The 18,453-nt window shown below is 54.7% G+C and overlaps 1 long non-coding RNA gene across 1 annotated transcript in view; it reads right to left on the reverse strand.

The window, feature by feature from the left end:
* Window positions 1–18,453, reverse strand: part of LOC105732768 (uncharacterized) — a 73,670-nt gene that overhangs the window by 7,868 nt on the left and 47,349 nt on the right. The gene's annotated exons all lie outside the window — the stretch shown is intronic.

The raw sequence follows: 18,453 nt of genomic DNA on the forward strand, positions 1-18,453 counted from the left end.
GTGAACAGGGAGTGTATTTAGATTAAGTAGCCAAGGAAGGCTCCACTGAGGAGGTGGTGCTTGAGCTAGCCTTGGATGACAAGTGCAGTCATTTGAAAATCTATGGGAAGGCCAGGAGTGGTGGTTCATGCCTGTAATCCCAGCACTTTGGGAGGCTGAGGCGGGAGGATCACAAGAGATCGAGACCACCCTTACCAACACGGTGAAACCGTCTCTATTGAAAATACAAAAATTAGCCAGGTGTGGTGGCACATGCCTGTAGTCCCAGCTATTCAGGAGGCTGAGGCAGGAGATTCACTTGAACCAGGGAGGCGGAGGTTGCCATGAGCCAAGATTGCACCACTGCACTCCAGCCTGGGCATGACAGCAAGACTCCATCTCAAAAAAAAAAAGAAAGAGCAAACTTCCTACCCCACCCCAGCAGTCCCCCTGCAGAGCCCTCAAGTGACCCTCAGACTATGGTACCTACCAGTAGGGACAGCGACCCTCTCTGAACCTTTGCACAGGCTGTTCCATCTGCCTGGAATGCTCTTCCCTGCCTCCTCCCCAAGCTTGCTTCTCTGCGTTCCTTTCTCCCTTGAATGTCTCTTGTGACCATCCTTGTCACATCATTTTCTGTCCTGTGACTATCTCCCTGTCAGCCTGGAAGCCCCGTAAGGGCTAGGACCCGGTCTTGGCTATCTTTGTATGCAGGCATTCAGCACTGACTTGGGAGCATAATACTTGCTCACTGCATGATTGAGAAATCCCAATACCAACTGCATGGCTCCTACAAGCTCCTCTCCACAATCTAGCCCTGGGCTGAGTGCACCGTTTGTATTATCTTGCAGAGGTTGACACTTTCTTGTCTTCATTGTCTAGGAAAGTGAGGCTCAGAGAGGTTGGAAACTTGCTGTTCTGCACTCTCCAGTTGGCCACAGTTCCTTCACCTACTCCCTTCCTTAATGTTATCCGCTCATCCTTAGGAAGCATTTGGCTTTTTGATTCCCTGACGTATGTCACCATGCAGAAAACTATAAATGATCCACAAATACTCCCTTTCTCCTCCTCTGCAAGCTTCTCTCCTTTCCCATCCCAGGCAGAAGTGTGGGTCACGTTCCCCTGGGCCTGCAGACCACATATGAGAGCTCATGGGGCCTGTGTCCTGCACCACGTGGTGCTGTGGGATGACCAGGAGTTGGCCCTCACTGGGAGCCTCTCCCCAGGCCCTTCAGGAACCTCAGCCTGCAGAGTGTGTGAGGGGATGCGGGCAGTGGTGACCTAGTCACTCAATAAATCATCCCTGGCTGGGCACAGTGGCTCATGCCTGTAATCCCAGCACTTTGGGAGGCCAAGATGGGTGGATCATCTGAGGTCAGGAGTTCGAGACAAGCCTGGCCAACATGGTGAAATCCCATCTCTACTAAACAAAGATTAGCTGGGTGTGGTGGTGGGCGCCTGTAATCCCTGCTACTTGGGAGGCTCAGGCAGGAGAATTGACTGAACCTGAGAGACAGAGGTTGCAGTGAGCCGAGATCGCACCATTACACTTCAGCCTGGGCAACAGAGTGAGACTTGGTCTCAAAAAGAAGCCATCACTGAGCACCTGCTGATCCCAGGTGTGATTCTTGGCATGAGGGATCCATTGGGAAGCAAGATGGCCCAGCTGTCACCCTTCAGGGAGACAGGCATTGAGCAACAAGACACACATGAGCAAAATAACATCCAACATGACTATTTCCACATGTGGGAAAGAATGTGAGAGCAAGCAGGGCCGGTGTGGAGTGTGGGGCTCCTTTAGGTGGGGTGGTTTGGGAAGGCCTCTGGAAGGAGGTGACTTCCCAGCTGAGATCTGAGGGATAAGAAGCTGCTGGCTGAGGTGCAGATCTGAGCAGAGACACTTCAGGCGGAAGCCCTGGGTGGAAATGAGCTTTTCATGTGGAGCAGCATCAGGGAGGCCAGCGTGGCTGGAGTGGGGAGAAGGTAAGTGAGGCAGGAGGGCTGGGGGACCCAGGGCACGCAGGGTCTCAGCCACAGAGAGGAGCTAGGGCTTATCCTGTGTGACTGGGCAGTGAGAAGGGGCCAGGGTGTGGGAGGGGTGGCATCCCTGGGCAGTTATGGTGCCAGGGGAGGTAAGTGCCAATGCAGCCCCGATGGCAGCTATGAGACCCAGGGTCCTCCAGGAACAGGCATCCCTGGAAGGGGCTGTCATTCATGGTCTGTGCAGCCATGCAGACTGTCAGTTGCTGTATGAGAAACCCCCTGGGCACAGAGAAGAGCCCAACCCCGAACCCACCAGGTGCAGAGACAGAGTGCAGACCCCAGCCCGGGGGCACGGCTTGCCAGGTGGCCTGATGGAATCCTCCCAGCATCACACTTGCCACTTGTGTGCCCTGGAAGGCAGAGGAAATGAGCAGGTCCTCAACAGGCCAAGGCAGTGTGCATGTGTGTGTATGCCTGTGTGTGTGTGCATGCCTGTATGTGTGCCTGTGTATGTGTGCACACCTGTATGTGCACGTGTGTGTCTGCCTGTGCATGTGTGCATGCGTGCTTGCATGTGTGCATGCTTGTATTTGCACGTATGTATGCCTGTGTATGTGTGCATGCCTGTATGCACATGTGTGCATGTGTATGCCTGTGTGTGCATGCCTTATGTGCGCATGCATGTGCATATGCCTGTGTGCATGGGTGTGTGTATATATGCACGTGCACGCATGTGTATTTGCCACCCTTGGTGAGCCTCACAGCTTGCAGCCCCACACTGCGGTCAGTGTTGCACGTGGTGGGTCAGCGGGTGGCAGGGAAGAGGCTTCCAGCCCTGCATGTGATCAGCCTCCCCAGAACCAGTGACTGGGTGATGCCCTGAGAACCAGCCAGTGCCAGTGTCTCTGGGCACAGCTCCCTGCAGCACATCTTAACAGGTGGGTGCCCTTTGTACAGAGCTCAGAGCTCACCACAGCACAAAGGGCCCCCAGGCAGCCTCCTGCTGTAGGGGTCTGGGAAAGCAGGATTGTGCCTCAGGAGGTGGCGTCAAGTGATGCAGGAGGTCAGGGCAGCTTGACTCACCTGGGGGACAAAGGAAGAAGACCCAGGGTGTGCAGACTGTTGCGAGGACTCAGCTATGGGGTACCACCTGTCATACCCAGAGATGGAAGGAGAGCATAGGACTGGGTGGCATGGGGGCACGGGGAATCTGAGAGGGCACAGGTCACCCATGCATGTGAGGCCCCCAAGAGCGATGCAGGTTGTTAGGGGTTGGAGCTGCTCCCATTAGATCTTGATTCAAGATGGTAAAAAACTGCTCCGAAACTCAGTGGCATGAAGCAAGCATTGGTCCTTGCTCACAAGGCTGTGGGTTACCTGGGCAGCTTTTCCGGTCTTCCACATGTTCAAGGTCTGTAGGGTGAGCAGGCGGCTCTGCTGGCCTTGGCTGGGCTACCTGACCTGCTCGGGGGCTGGCTGTCAGCTTGGCTCGGACATCGTGAGCTGAAACCAGGCTCCCTCCAACCCCAGGTGGCACCAGCCCAAAGGCGAGCAGGGTTGGTTCTCATGTGGCTGGGAAGGGGTTCAAGGGAGGAAGGGTGGTGAGGCCTCTTAAGGCCTGGGCATAGTACTGGCACTCACTCGGTCACTTCACCGAATTCTATTAGAACATCATGAGGCCAGCCCAGGTACGAGGGCTGGGGAGGCAGATGTCACCTCCTGGAGAATCCTTGAAGTCTCATTGTAATGGGGATTCCCACAGGGACAGTGCAGGGTGTCAAGTGGTAATGGTGAGAAAGTGAGCGCATAGCTTCCAAATTTTGTGAAAATTATCTGGACGTGTGGCCCCAAGTGGCCACCTGCCTGAGCTGGCAGCAGTGGCCGCCGAGAGTCCTCTGAACTACACTGGGGCTGGAGCTGCTGACTTCAGCTCACATGGCCTACCCTTTGTGTGTGTCCTCCCCTGCCCAGTGGAGCTCACCCACCCGCTGCCCCTCCCCCTGCCTCGACACTGCAGCCTCCACCTGTCCTCAGAGCATTCAGGAGGCAGCCACCGGGACGGCCTAGTTATCGGCTGGGATGGCAGGAACCAGGCAGGTGTCAGGGCTGAAGGTCACCCTGGGGCAAAGCTGAACTGCACCCTGCAGGCTGAGCAGGGTACTTGGGGCTCTCCCCTGCTCGAGGAGTCTTACCTGAGGCTAAGAAGTCTGCACCATGTCCCACAGTATCACTAGAAGGGCAGTAGGAGACCTGGGTCCCGACAACACCTTGACAGGCATGGCAGTGACGGTGGCTGACAGGCCCTGAATGCTTATCCCATGATAGGTGCTGTGGGTCAACCCACACCTCAGCCTCCAATCTGCTCAGTGATATTAATAGCCCCGTGTTCAGATGATGAAATTGAAGGACTTAGAGATGCTGTGACCTGCCTAGAGCCACAGAGCTAGGGAAGACAGTGGAAGAGGAGGGCGACCTCCAGTTTCATCTGTCATGTGTTCACTCCCTCCGCTCCTCTCCAAGCCTTGATGTCCTCCTCTGAGAAATGGGCTGAGCTCTCCCAGGGCCTTGCACAGGGCTGGGTTTGTGCTCAATGTCATCTGTCCTTGCAGCCTTGACCTTGATGGAGATGGTGGTCTGTGCAGGTGGGAAAGAGGTGTAGCCTGTCTGGGTAAGGCCCCTGGCTGAGTCTGTCCCCCTCCCCAGGTGCTGGTCTCCTTCTCCCTATGACTGGGGAAGAGTAAGCTGGCTGCCTGCCTGGCCCTGGCTCACCTATTCAATGTCTCCTGGCGGCAAGCTGAGGCAAGTGGCCTTGCTGAGAGCAGGGGTGGCAGGCAGAGCCGGCAGGTGAGCGAGGATGTCCCAGGCGCCCTTGGCGGGGGCAGGAGCCAGGAGCTACGTGGCTGAGCCTAGGGGGCTGGGCACCTCAGGTAGGAGGAGACCATGTACATCAGTGACAAAGACTTCTCCAGAATCACAGCTCTCTGAAGCCTGGGATCTCCACGGTCCTTCATTCATTTGTCCCTTTATCAATAATTCATTAAGCACCTACTGTATACCATGCAGTGTTTGAGGACAGCTGACATTTTAATGTGGGAAACAGGTCCGGGCATCTCCAATTCATCATTTATAGTTGCCTGTTTAGTGGTAGCTTTGGGGACTGAGTGAGCAGCTGGGCACCCCATCTGGCTAGGTGGCCTCTGGTGTCTCCCATCGCCTCCCTGAACCTTCAGTTTTTCCATCTGTGAAAGGAAGGACAATAGGCCAGTTTTGTGCAGGCAAAAGACGCTCTCCAGAATTCAAGCCAAGGAATGAATTTAAAAATCAGAAGGTGCAGTAAGCACCATAATGCAGTAAAGATGGGCTGGGCACAGTGGCTCATGCCTTTAATCTGAGGACTTTGGGAGGTCAAGGCAGGCGGATCACTTGAGGTCAGGAGTTTGTGACCAGCCTAGCCAACATGGCAAAACCCTGTCTACTAAAAATACAAAAGGCAGAGGTTGCAGTGAGCCAAGATCATGCCATTGCAGCATGGGCGACAGGAGACTCCATCTCAGAGAGAGAGAGAGAGGAAAAAAAAAGAGTATATAAGATTGAGAGTAACTGGGGGAGCTACTGTAGGCGGGTGGTCAGTGAGGGCCTCATGGGGGAGGCAACCCTGAGGTGGGAAGGACCAAGCTTGTGAAAAGCTGTAGAAGCAGCACTGGAGGAGGCAGGAAAAGCATGTGCAAAGATGTCTGTGGTGGAAAGGAGCCGGGTGCTTCAGGGAGAGCTGAAAAGGGAACAAGACAGGGGCAGAGTGCTTGGTGGAGGCGAGTGACCAGGAGATGAGGTCAGCTGGGTAGGGACAGATCTTGCTGGCCCTGGAGGCCGCATGGAGGCATGCGATTGCTTTCTGCTTTTGGAAATGCTGAGTCTGGGTGTTGGGGATGAGGTGGTTTTTTTAATCCAGATACTTTCAGTCTGAAGCCTGGAAACAGCTCTGGGCTCTTCCAGAGATGAGGGGCAGGGCAATCTCTTCACCCTCCATCCTAATTCCTCTACAGGGATATTGCAGGAGGGCAGTGTTAGCTTCTCCATCCTCCCTAGCCTCTCATTTCCCAACAGAAATGGGGTGTGGGGGTGCCGTTAGCCTCTCTCCTCCCCTGTCTCCCCCTTACCACCACCACTGCCCTCCCATCTCAACACAGGTACAGCTTACCTGGAACAGAGGACAGCCTGTGACTCTGCAGCTCACCTGGACAAACAGGTTCTGCAGAGTCACAGGCTGTCCTCTGGTTCTCAGCACACAGCACCCCCTGGGATGGCTGCCTGGCTGCCTTCCCGGGGCAGGTACGTGGGGTCTGGGACTGTGTGGTCTTGAGTTCCAGTGCTTATGGGATGCTGGGCAACTCACTTCCCTGCTGTGCACCTTGGTTTTCTCACCTGTGAAACGGGCATAATACTCCCTTCCTACCTGGGATGTGGTGAGGGCTCTGGAAGACAAGAAAAAAAAAATAGATGGGGAAGGAGGTGGGGTGCTAGTGGGCTTCTCAGGAGGGGGCGGAGCGGAGGGAGATCAGGAGCTCAGGTTCCTGGAGACATCAGGGACCAGGTCTCCTCCACCATCACTACTTGATGGGCTCCTCATGGGGCCGAGCAGTGTTCTGCAGAGCCTCGGGGAGGAACCCGCCCATGGAGAACTGGGGAGAACTGGCCCTGGAATCCCCCTTCCTCTTCTGGGCCTCCCATCTGGGTTCCTGAGGCTCTTAGGCCCATCCCCCTAAGTGCTCACAGCAGAAATCCTGCCATAGTCAGGGAGCAGTGACTCACACCTGTAATCCCACCACTTTGGGAGGCTGAGGCGGGGAATCACTTGAAGTCAGGAGTTTGAGACCAGCCTGGCCAACATAGTGAAACCCTGTCTCTACTAAGAATACAAAAAAAATTAGCTGGGCATGGTGATATGCACCTGTAGTCTCAGCTATCTGGGAGGCTGAGGTGGGAGAATCACTTGCACCTGGGAGGTGGAGGTTGCAGTGAGCCGAGATTGTGCCATTGCACTCCAGCTTGGGCTACAGAGCAAGACTGTCTCAAGAAAAAGAAGAAAATTCTGCACCAGAGTGTAAAGGAGTGCTGTGGCAGATGAGGGCTCTGATAGTGGATTCCTGGCACATGTTTTTGCTAGGTGAGGGTCTCCACCTGCAGCTGGCCATGGGCATTCTCTTACGTGATGAGCCCCTGATACATAGGCCCTCTCATTCCAGAGGCATCGGCCATCTCAGCCAGACAAGATCATCATGGAGGCCATGCTGGAGCACATCTTCAGGGCCCCTTGTGCCCGGCAGAGCTTCTGGGGAGAAGTAGACTGACTACGCACACTGGCTGTAGCACTCCATCCAACTGGGGCTCTGTGACCTGCCCAGGGTGAGTCTGCCCTGGGGAAAGGGGCAGCTGGAGGACCAGGGACCCATGGTGATGGGGCAGTATGGAGGGTGGTGCCTGCAGAAGGCAAGGTGTGAGCGAGGCAGCCAGACACCAGTATGGTGGCTCTGCCATTTGCCTGCTGGGTGACTGGGCAGGGCACATCTCCTCTCTGAGCTTCCAGTGTTTCATCTGAGGAATGGAAGCAGCAGCAAGTTCCAGGATGTAGGCCCCCAGGATGTAGGGTGATGGTGAGAGTTAAGAGAGATGTGATGCAGGAATGCTCAGCCTTGGTGCCTGGCACAGAAGTTAGCATTGCTGTTGTCATGACTGCCTCAGAAGAGAGGTGTTGGGACCCCTTTTCCTCAACCCCTATCCCCTCCTGGGGTGAGTAGCTGGTTCATTGGTTCTTTTATCCACCTACCCATCCATTCATTCACCCATTCTTCCTTCCTCCTTCCCATCTTCCATCCATCCCCCTATTTCTGCCCTCCCACCCTCCCTCCCTTGCATCCTTCCATCCCTCCACCATCCATCCATACTATCCATCCATGCATCCACCCACCATCCATCTATCATCATCCATCTACTAACCATCCATGTATCCACCATCCATCCATGTATTCCAGGGACCGACACTCTTCTGTAAAGGGACAGATAGTAAATGTTTTAGGCTTTATGAACCATTCAGTCTGTTTCAACTACCAACTCCATCACTGTCTTGTGAAAGCAGCTATAGATGATATGTAAGTGAATGTATATGGCTATATTCCAGTAAAAGTATATATAAGAGTTGGCAGTGAGCCAGATTCAGCGTCGAACCATCGCTTCCCACCCCTTACCTATTCCTCTGTTCATTCAGAAAACATGTATGTGTTTTACCTATGACAGGCTGTGCTCCAGGTTCAGGGACTGGGTAGTGAAAGAGACAGCCCAGGTGCTGGCCTCCTGGGTGGTGCATTCAGTGGGGCCAGGAAGATACAGCAAACTAGAGCTGTTTGGTCTGTGGTCAGTGCGTGGTAAATGCTGAGCAGGGAGGAAGCAGGGAGAGGGGGCAGGGTGTTGGAAAACGGGTCTCACTGGTGAGGGTGAGCCCTGCAGAGGGAAGGGGCCTGAGGCAGGACTTTGTCTTGAGGACCACGGGGCAGCCCTTATGGAGGGAGCGAGGGAGGTGAGGTTGCGAAGACGAAATAGTCCACAGGCCATGCCAGAGCCCGGCTTCTCTTAAGTGCAGGGAACAATGTCTAATTTGCGTTTTGTTTTTTTTTTTTTTTTTCCCAGAGACAAAGTGTTTCGCTCTGTCACCCAGGCTGGAGTGCAGTGGTGTGATCTCAGCTCACTGCAACCTCCACCTCCCAGGTTCAAGGAATTCTCCTGCCTCAGCCTCCTGAGAAGCTGGGATTATAGGCGAGCGCCACTATGCCTGGCTAATTTTTGTATTTTTAGTAGAGACGGGGTTTCACCATGTTGGTCAGGCTGGTCTTGAACTCCTGACCTTGTGATCCACCCACCTTGGCCTCCCAAAGTGCTGGGATTACAGGTGTGAGCCACCACGCCTGGCCCTGATTTGCGTTTCTTAGAGGTTAGCTGGGGCAGGGGCAGGTGTGGAGGCTGGCAGGTGACAGCTGCTGCGGTATTCCAGGTGCAGGGGATGGTGAGGAGAAGCAGCTCTTACTGCCCACCCACCCCACCCCATGCCTGCCTGACACCCAGACTCTTCTTTCATCCTAGGCCCTCTTGGTCTCCAGGGAGCACATCCTGGGCCAGGGTGGGCTCCTGCTGTGTTCCCACTGCCAGCTGGCCCTTGCCCCAGCCCCAGACCACGTCCTGTACCTCAGCCTGACCCTCCGAAACCACAGCAGGCCTCATTCGCCTGACTTCTCCGGGGATCTGTAGGTGGGTGGCCAGGACCAGGCTGACGGTCCCTGGGGGAAGATGCCAGGACTTCCCTCCTATTCCTCCCTGGCCAGCAGGTCCTCACTGACTGGGCGGCCCCACCATCTAGTGGCCACCTGAGGAACTGCAGACGAGCACCCTGGATGGGGCCAGAGCATCACTCTGAGGGCAGGGAACACCTGCTGAACTCCAGGCTAGGCCTGGCGCCAAGACAAAGCAGCTCCTCCACCAGCCCAACACCCACTCCTTCCTATAATGGAGAGGTAGTAGCTGGGCTGCCCAAGTTTGAATCTGAGCCCAGCTGCCTCCTGGCACCTGAGTTTCCTCCCCTGTAAAATGGTTTTAATAATTGCACTGGCCCTATCTCCAATGGGGTTAATATTGCAAAGATTACATATGTTTATAGGCATAGATCGCTTAGAGCAGTGCCTGATAGAAAACTGCCACTACGTAAGTATTTGCTGTCATTAGCCATTATTGGCCCCATCTCCTCCCCTTCCTGCCTCCCAGCAGCCCTGGGAAGTAGTAAGGGGCAGTTTGCCTCCAATGCCTACTCTGCCCTGACCTGGCCAGGCGATCCCAGCAAGGAACCTCTCTGAACATCTATTTCCTCATCTTGGATCAGGTATTTCATAGGGTGGTTTTTGGGGGTCTGGATAGCAGTTCCCACTGCCTGCATAGCCAAGGCACGTAACATAGCAGGTGCTCTCTAGGTGTTTCCATCGGCCTCGTCTCCCTGGCTGGGTGAACTTGACTTTGTGACTTTCCTTTGCTGAGCGTCAGTCTTCCCCACTGTGAAATGGGAACATTTAACCTCTCCGTTGCAGAATCTTTAGGAAGAAAACACATTTGTACAACATCTGCACATAGTAGGTGCTTGTGAGAAGGGAATTCCCTCCCTTCCTGGCATCTGGAGCTGGATGAGGATGGCATGTGTGGGTTGATAGTCCAGCAGCTGTGGCCATTTAAAAGGAACTTCTCCTTCCAAGCTTCTTGTTCTCTGGGACTGATGGTCACTTCCTGTTTCCCATCCAGGCTCCTGGCTGCTTTCAAATCTGTAAGCCCCATGCCCGTTGGAACTAGGTGCCTGGGGATGAGCCTGTGGTGGACACTCAGCAAGTGACTGGTCCTCTTGCTTCCTCGTCCCAGATTTGGGACAGCTGTTCCGGTGCCTCCTCATTGGCTCCATTCTGGGGTCTGTGGAGTGGTCAGAGGCTTTCTCAGCCTTCTTTGTTCCTCCCCACAACCCAGTGGCCCCAGGACAGATGAGGGACAGATTCAGGGAGGTCAGGCACTCTCCCAGGCTGCACAGAGGCATGTGGGGTCCTTGCTCTTCAGTGATAGCCAGCGGGGCTGAGGCCGACTCTGTGTGGTCTGCAGACTGTCCCCTGCTCCCACCTGCCTGGCAGGATCACACCATGCTCTGTGAAATTCCACAGGAGTCCTAGGCTGTACCTTCTTACCAACTTGGATCTCCTCAGAGATCAATGTGCTTCTGCACATTTAGTAAGCACGCTGCATTGAGTTCCAAGGGCTACTGTATTAAATTGCCACCAACCAGAAGGCTTAATGCAACAGACATGTTTGGTCTCACAGTTCTAGAGGCCAGAAGTCCAAAATCAAGTTGTCAGCAGGGCCACGTTGCCTCTGAAAGTCCTAGGGAAGATCCTTCCGTACCCCCTCTAGCTTCTGGTCGCTGCTGGCAATGCTTGGCTATGGTGGCATCGCACCAGTCTCTGCCTCTGTCCCACGTGGTGGCCTTCTGGGTGGTGTCTTCACATGGCCTTCTCCTGGGAACAGCATTCATTGGGTGTGTGGCCTACCTTCATCCACTGTGGTCCCACCTTATCTTGATATTTGCAGAAAAACTATTTCCAAATACCACGTTCACGGGTATGGGGGGGTCACGACTTCAACATATGTGAGGAACCAAATTCAACCCATAACAGACACACGTGCACGCACACGCACACACACACACTTTTAAGTCCTTCTAAGTTTTGTGAACCATTGTTCTGTGTGTTTCACAGACCTTGGAGCTGAGGCCCAGAGAGGGTGCCGCCCTTACTGAAGGGTGCACAGCTTATTAGCTGCAGTGTCTGGAGTAGAATACAGGGTAGCTGAGGCTCCTTTCCCTGCAGGGCCTCCTGCAGGTTTGTGTTCTTGTGGGGCCTCTGAGCCTCTCCCCCACCCCATTCTAGACACCTGTCCTGGTCCTGGTCCCTGCCATGCCCCAAAGATAGGTGCCTGCAGGGATTTAGGTAAACTGCTCAGTGCCTGGGGTGTTATGCCAGGTGTTACCCACATCTCCTTGAACTTGCTTAGACCTTTGCAGTGGTTCCTATGCAAACTAGGAAAGCCTGGGATGTTGGCAGAAACACCGGGGAACTGCGAATGTTAGAAACACAAGTGACCGGGGTGCCCCCTCAAACCAATTAAATCAGAGTGTCTGCGTGAGGTCTGGGAAGCCATCTCTAAGTTGCCCTGTGGAGGCTGCTGCTGGGTTGGTGGGCTCTTAGATTTTTTTATTTTTATTTTTATTTTATTTTTGGAGAAAGAGCCTCACTCTGTCACCCATGCTGAAACTGCAACCTCCGCCTCCCGATTCAAGCGATTCTTCTGCCTCAGCCTCTCAAGTAGCTATGACTACAGGTGTGTGCCACTACACCTGGCTAATTTTTTGTATTTTTAGTAGAGACAGGGTTTTACCGGGTTAGCCAGGACGGTCTCAAGCTCCTGACCTCATGATCCACGATCCACCTGCCTGGGCCACCCAAAGTGCTGGGATTACAGGCATGAGCCACTGTGCCTGGCCTAGATGGATACTTAAAAAATTGTTTAAATCTATTTGCTAAGAAACTGGCTAATTTTTGTGTTTTTGATAGAGACAGGGTTTTGCCATGTTGCCCAGGCTGGTCTCAAACTCCTGAGCTCAAGTGATCTGCTCACCTTAGCCTTCTAAAGTGCTGGGATTACAGGAGTGAGCCACTGTGCCCGGCTCTGAGTATTCTCATAGGTGCTTTCTATGATGAGACACTGGGAGCCTTTCGGGAGGGATGTGGCACAGGGAACTTGGTGCCCTGGAGATTGGGTGTGGTTATTCCCTGTTTCCTACAGGTCTGACTGCAGCCTCCTCAGCCAGCCCCCTCCTAAGCCTGGGGCTGGCAGGAGACAGAGACCAGGGACAGGGCCTGGGACAGACTCCACTCAGGACTTTGCCCTCCCGCTCCCAGCTTCGCGGCTCCAAGGCTCAGCGGGTTGGCCTACTGGGACGTGTCTCCACCTCAGCTTCTCAAAGCCTGGTCCAGTTGGAGGGAAATGTGGACAACAGGGAGAAGAAAGTGAGGCTGTCCATGTCCAGGGCCCCAAGCTGTCTCCAGGCTTCTGTGTCCCACGAGGAAAGTGAGTGGTGGCTGGACCCCAGCTCGGCTCATTGGGTCACGGCCCCCATTGGCTCAAGAAAGGAGAGGGGTCTGGGCATTAAGATTTCAGAAGTTGGGACGGGGCCCAGGGGCTCACACCTATAATCCCAGCACTTTGGGAGGCCAAGACAGGAGGATCGCTTGAGCTCAGGGGTTCAAGACCAGCCTGGGCAACATAGTGAGACTCCCATCTCTACTTAAAGCCTGGTGCGGTGGTGCGCTCCTGTGTCCCAGCTGCTGGGAGCAAGCTGTGATGGTGCCACTGCACTCCTGCCTCAGTGACAGTGAGACCCTGTCTCAAAAAAAATGCTCAGGAAACCCTGTCAGGACTGCATGGCATTCTTCACTGACAGCCATGTTAGGTGAGGCTGCTGGGAAGGGTACAGAAGAGGGGGCTTCAGGTGGCTCAGCAGGTTGATTGAGGTGGTGCAGCTTCAGGTTCTCAAGTCCTAGGGCTTTGAGGCTTGGCCTGGGGCAGTAAGGAGCTACGGAAAGCGGTGGAGGAGTAGGCAGCTGGAAACATCAGGGTGCCCCAGCAGGTCCTCTTCTGGCTTCAGGGGGCAGAGGAGAGTGTGGTGCTGCGGGTATGTGCCCATGGGCAGTCAGCAGAGGTGGAAGTCCTGTTCTGGAATGGCAGGCAGCCCTTCCAGCCCCTGGGATGCCTGACCTTGCAGGTTGCCAACCACAGCCTCCTGCTGGCTGCGTACGGCTGCCAGAGGTGCCTGCTGGGCCATGTGGAGGTGAGAGGGCCTGGACTGGGACACAGGGAAGGGGTTACCATTCTCTCTCTGGGCAGAGGCCACAGTGCCAGGAACCTCGAGCCCTTTGGGTCCATCTGTGCCCAGAAACCAGAGCACACGGCCCCAGGGTGAGGCCCGCACCCGCTGCTGGCACCGAGACCTTTTGTCTATTTCATTCCTATGCTGCCCCGAGGGAGTCCCAGCCTCTTCTCTGTCCTAACAGTCCAGGACTGCAGCATTTGGTTCCCAGGTGCTAGCCTGGCTAGAAAAGAAGGTTCAAGGCTTGGATGCCTCTGTGAGAAGGTTCCAGCACCTGGTGGGTAGCACAGGGGGCAAGGATTGGGTAGAGAGCTCCCTTTCTGGCCTGGCTTGTAGCCCCCACTTGCCAGGCATCCCACCCTGGGCAGGGGAGTCTGGGGCTCTCTCTGCCCTGGACCTCACCCTGATTCTGCCTTTGCTTCCCTGACCAGGTATAGACGGCAGGCACCCCGGATGGCGTGGCAGGCCTCCTCTTTTGGCTGTCCCAGGCAGGGCTGGAGGTCATGCAGGTGAGTGGTTGGGTGGTCACCACCTTGTGGGGCCAGAGCCAGGCCAGGCAGGCACTGACCCAGCACCTGCCTCTTTACCTGGACCGGCTGCAGGTGAGGCTGGAGCAGCTGTGGAATCAGCTGGAATGTGAGTGTGGGAGGGAGAGCTCAACCCTGCACTGAAATCCACACCCAGTCCGGGGCCCTAAGCCCTCACATTGGCCTATGGCACTGTTTCAATCAGAATGGTGGCCTTGCTTCCTGCCAGCCTGCAGCCCAGCTGTGTTGAGACCCCCGCCTTACTTCTTACAGACCTATAGCCTTGGTTTTTTTTTTTTTTTTTAACACGGAGTCTCACTCTGTTGCCCAAGCTGGAGTGCTGTGGCACAAATTTGGCTCACTGCAACCTCCGCCTCCCGGGTTCAAGCGATTCCTGTCTCAGCCTCCCAAGTAGCTGGGACTACAGGTGAGTGCCACCACGCCCAGCCAATTGTTCTATTTTTAGTAGAGATGAGGTTTCACCATATCGGCCAGGATGGTCTTGATCTCTTGACCTCGTGATCCACCCACCTCAGCCTCCCAAAGTGCTGGGATTACAGGTGTCAGCCACTGTGCCTGGCCCAACCTTCTTTTTTTACATGGTCTGCTGTCTTATTCTTACAGGGTCTCCAAGCTAATATCCCTTATGCCTTCTGACTAGCTTTCTCCAGTCTTCTGCCTGCTTTCTTTTGAGTGGACAGCCTTGTTTCTGTGAAGCTCACTGCCACAGGGTCTCCTTCTGGTTCCACGATGAGCTCTCTGTGGCCGTGTGGTCATTAAATGCTCACAGCTACTGCCCTTCTGGCAGGACTAAGAACTTCTGGCCTCTCCACCATCCAGGGCTAATGTCCAGCCCAGCACAGAGCCCCCAAGACCCTGCCCAGTGCCAGGGTGGGCATCCCTCTGACTGGCTGTTGAATGTCACCTCTGTATCCTCTCTGCTGTGCCAGAGTCCCATGGCCACCCACACAGCAGTGAATTTCAAAGAGTGCTCCATGACTCAGCACACTGTGCTGTTCACAGCTGTCATTGACTACAGTGAGAGGAGGCAGGAGTGTTGGCGCAGGGAAGGGGGCCGGGGAGGAGTCCAGGGGGAACCAGGGCCATCTCCCAGTCCCAGCGCCTTCACATGGGATGCACTTGGCTGTCCTAGCACTATGTGACCCAGGGTGTTTAGTGGGGCTGCCCCATTGGCAGGTGCTGCTTGGTGCAGACCACACTGTCAGACTCCTAGGAGGCAAGCAGGGGTTCAGCATAAACCACGTTTGTGCAAACAGTTCAGGTGCAGAGAGCCTTGTATCACTTTCTAGGAGTGGTGGAAACCCTCCCCCAATCCAAGTTCCCAGATAAGCTATGAGCAGGCCATGCAGAAGTGGCTCAGGTCTGCTGTGACAACTCACCCGCAATCTCCAGTGCCTGCTGCTCTATTCCTTTTCCCCCACTCCCCCATCACCTTAACCTCAGGAAGAGGTCCTGTCTCCTTGAGGCTTGGGCTGGTCCTCTGACCTGCCCAGAGGCCTCATGGTGTGTGTTGGCTGCCAGTTGGAGGGCCCCTGGCCACAGTGAAGGACTTCTACCTGGAGGTGACACTTAGGCCCCTGAAGGAGGTGTCACGGGAGCAGGCAGAGGATGCCATGTGGCAGCTGCAGACCTGGGTGCCTGGGATGCCAGGCAACGGGGGTCCCAGGCCCATCAGGGTGGCCCTGGGGGCTGTGAAAGTCACCCTGGAGATGGTGAGTCAGAGCAAGGATGGGGCATGGCTGGCAGCTCAGGATGACCAAGACAGCTCTCACTCTCCCCTCCCTCTCCAGGTAGCCCACCAGATGCTGTCCTGGGCTGAGGCCACATTCTCATTGGCACTGAAGAGGCTCTGCAAACCTCTGCTGGACCTGTATGGCCTCACAGCCAGGTAACACAGGGTTAGGGGTGGTGCATCCAGTGTTCCTGCCACATATCAGGCACAATGCTGAATGCTCCGACACGCTCTGACTCATTGACTCCTCTGACCGCCCCGCACAGAGGCTTCTTCACTCCCCATTTCACAGAAGAGGAAGCTGGGGTTTCTTCCTCACTCCAGAGACCTCGTGAGCAAAGTCCCAGTGCAGGCAGGATTTTAGGAGCTGCTGTGGAGGAGCGCAGTGGGCAAGGCTGACCCCTGCCTTTAGGAAGCTCAGTTTTTCTCAGAGACAGACATGAAGCCCAAGAAATTATCTACAGCAGGGTGTGCACAGCTCCCTACAGAGAGTCTGAGAGTCACCTCTTAAACATGCCATTCTGCTCTGTCACATTTCCTTTTGTTTTGTAATCTTTTTTTTTTTTTTGAGAGGGAGTCTTGCTCTGTAGCCCAGGCTGGAATGCAGTGGTGTGATCTCAGCTCGTTGTAACCTCTGCTTCCTGAGTTCAAACGATTCTCCTGCCTCAGCCTTCCGAGTTGCTGGGACTACAGGTGTGTACAGCACCACACCTGGCTAAGTTTTTGAGTTTTTAGTAGAGGCAGGGTTTTGTCACTACAGGCTGGTCTCAGACTCCTGACCTTAGGTAATGCACCACCCCCCTTGGCCTTCCAAAGTGTTGGGATTAAAGGCATAAGCCACCACTCCCAGCATGTTTTGTAATCTTTGAAACACACAAACCCCTTCTTTCTTGCAGGCCGTGCAGAAGCCAGCTGCAGGCTGGGTGTGGCCCACTGCTCATCATTTACCACCACTGAGCCATACCTTAGATGGCAAATGCTAAAGATGGAACATTGGTGAGATGGTGGGCTGGGGATCCTATGGTGTGGCCATGGCCAGCTTTGAGAAGGTACAGTTCAAGCAAGAGCCATGGGGCCAGCGTGGGAAGAGAGCTCCAGGTGGGGGCACCACTGCACAGAAGCCTGGGAGAGTGATGTGCCTCGCCTGTTTGTTTTTGAGACGGAGTCTCATTCTCTGTCACCCAGGCTGGAGTGCTGTGGTGTGATCTCAGCTCACTGCAATCTCTGTCTCTCAAATTCAAGTGATTCTCCTGCCTCAGCCTCCCAAGTGGCTAGGATTACAGGCATGTGCCACCATATATGGCTAATGTTTGTATTTTTAATAGAGTCAGGGTTTCACCATATTAGCCAGGCTGGTCTCAGACTCCTGGGCTCCAGAGACTTGGCCTCCCAAAGTTTTGGGATTATGGGCAAAAGTCACCATGCCTGGCCTGTTTTAATAGCAAGTTAGTTGGGCTGAAGCAGAATGTGAGCAAGGGAGAGTGGATGCAACTGGGAGGGACTGGGAGGTCCCAAGGCTGGGGGATGGTGGGGAGGACTCTGGCTTCTGCTCTGACCTAGGAAGGACATGATCACCCTTTCACTTAAAAAGGCCCCTTTGGTCCTTGTTTTGAGAACATGGCAGTGGTGGATGGAAGTGGGGAACCAAGTCTAGAGCAGGGGCCTGGGGACCCAGTATTCTTTTCCCTCCTAGGCATGAGACCCACCAGGAACTGGGCTCCAGGAAGGGAGGCAGCCCCCTTCTTCCATGCTGGTGGCCTCATAGAGCGTCGGGACTCCAGCTCTGCTTCTAATTGGGATTCCTCTGCATCGGCTCTGTGTGCCTCAGTTTCCCCAGCTGTAGAATAGGGACTAGACCTGCATCATGGGGAAAAGACTTCACATAATACAAGTTCCTGCTCCTGCCGCCTTGCGGTCAGAATGTAGGCTGAGGAAGGGAAGAGCTCCCAGGGCAGGGCTTTGGCTTGGTTGAAGAATCACCTGCCTGGTTATTCGCCTACCTGGTGAGTGGGATCTGATGGAGGGTGCCAAAAAATGGATTTAACTGGCAGGGAGGGTGTTCAGGCTGCTTCCTGCCCCCAGCTGCAGGGCCTCTGGGCTCCCTAGAAGGTGAGTCCACCTGCCCCTGCACCCCCTCCACCAGCCCATCAACAACAGAGTGAGCAATGTTCCTCATCCCACTCCACCCTCACATGAGCCGAGATCTCCCTGATCATTCAGATCTCCCAGGCTTGACCCTACTCTACATATTGAGAAAGTTCCAATCCTCCCCTCAACTATAGACATTTCCTAGACCTGTTAGTCAGGCACAGTGGCTCATGCCTGTAATCCCAGCACTTTGGGCAGATCACTTGAGGTCGGGAGTTCGAGACCAGCCTGGCCAACATGGTGAAACCCTGACTCTACTAAAAACATAAAAATTAGCCGGGCATGGCAATGAGTGCATGTAGTTCCAGCTACTCTGGAGGCTGAGACAGGAGAATCACTTAAACCCAGGAGGCAGAGATCTCAGTGTCAAGATAGTACCACTATACTCCAGCCTGTGACACAGAATGAGATTCTATCCCAGAAAGCAAATCAAAACAATTTCCTACACCTTCCGGCTCCTGTCCTCGGCATCCCCACACACAGGCCCCATGCTGCCCAAGACCCAGGGAGCAGATCAGGCATGACATCAGACATCTATGTCCTCAAAATAGGGCAGGTTGTTTCTG

Source organism: Aotus nancymaae, unplaced genomic scaffold (genome assembly GCF_030222135.1).
Source record: "Aotus nancymaae isolate 86718 unplaced genomic scaffold, 86718_ANA_hifiasm-v0.15.2.pri h1tg000029l, whole genome shotgun sequence".
NCBI lineage: Eukaryota > Metazoa > Chordata > Mammalia > Primates > Aotidae > Aotus > Aotus nancymaae.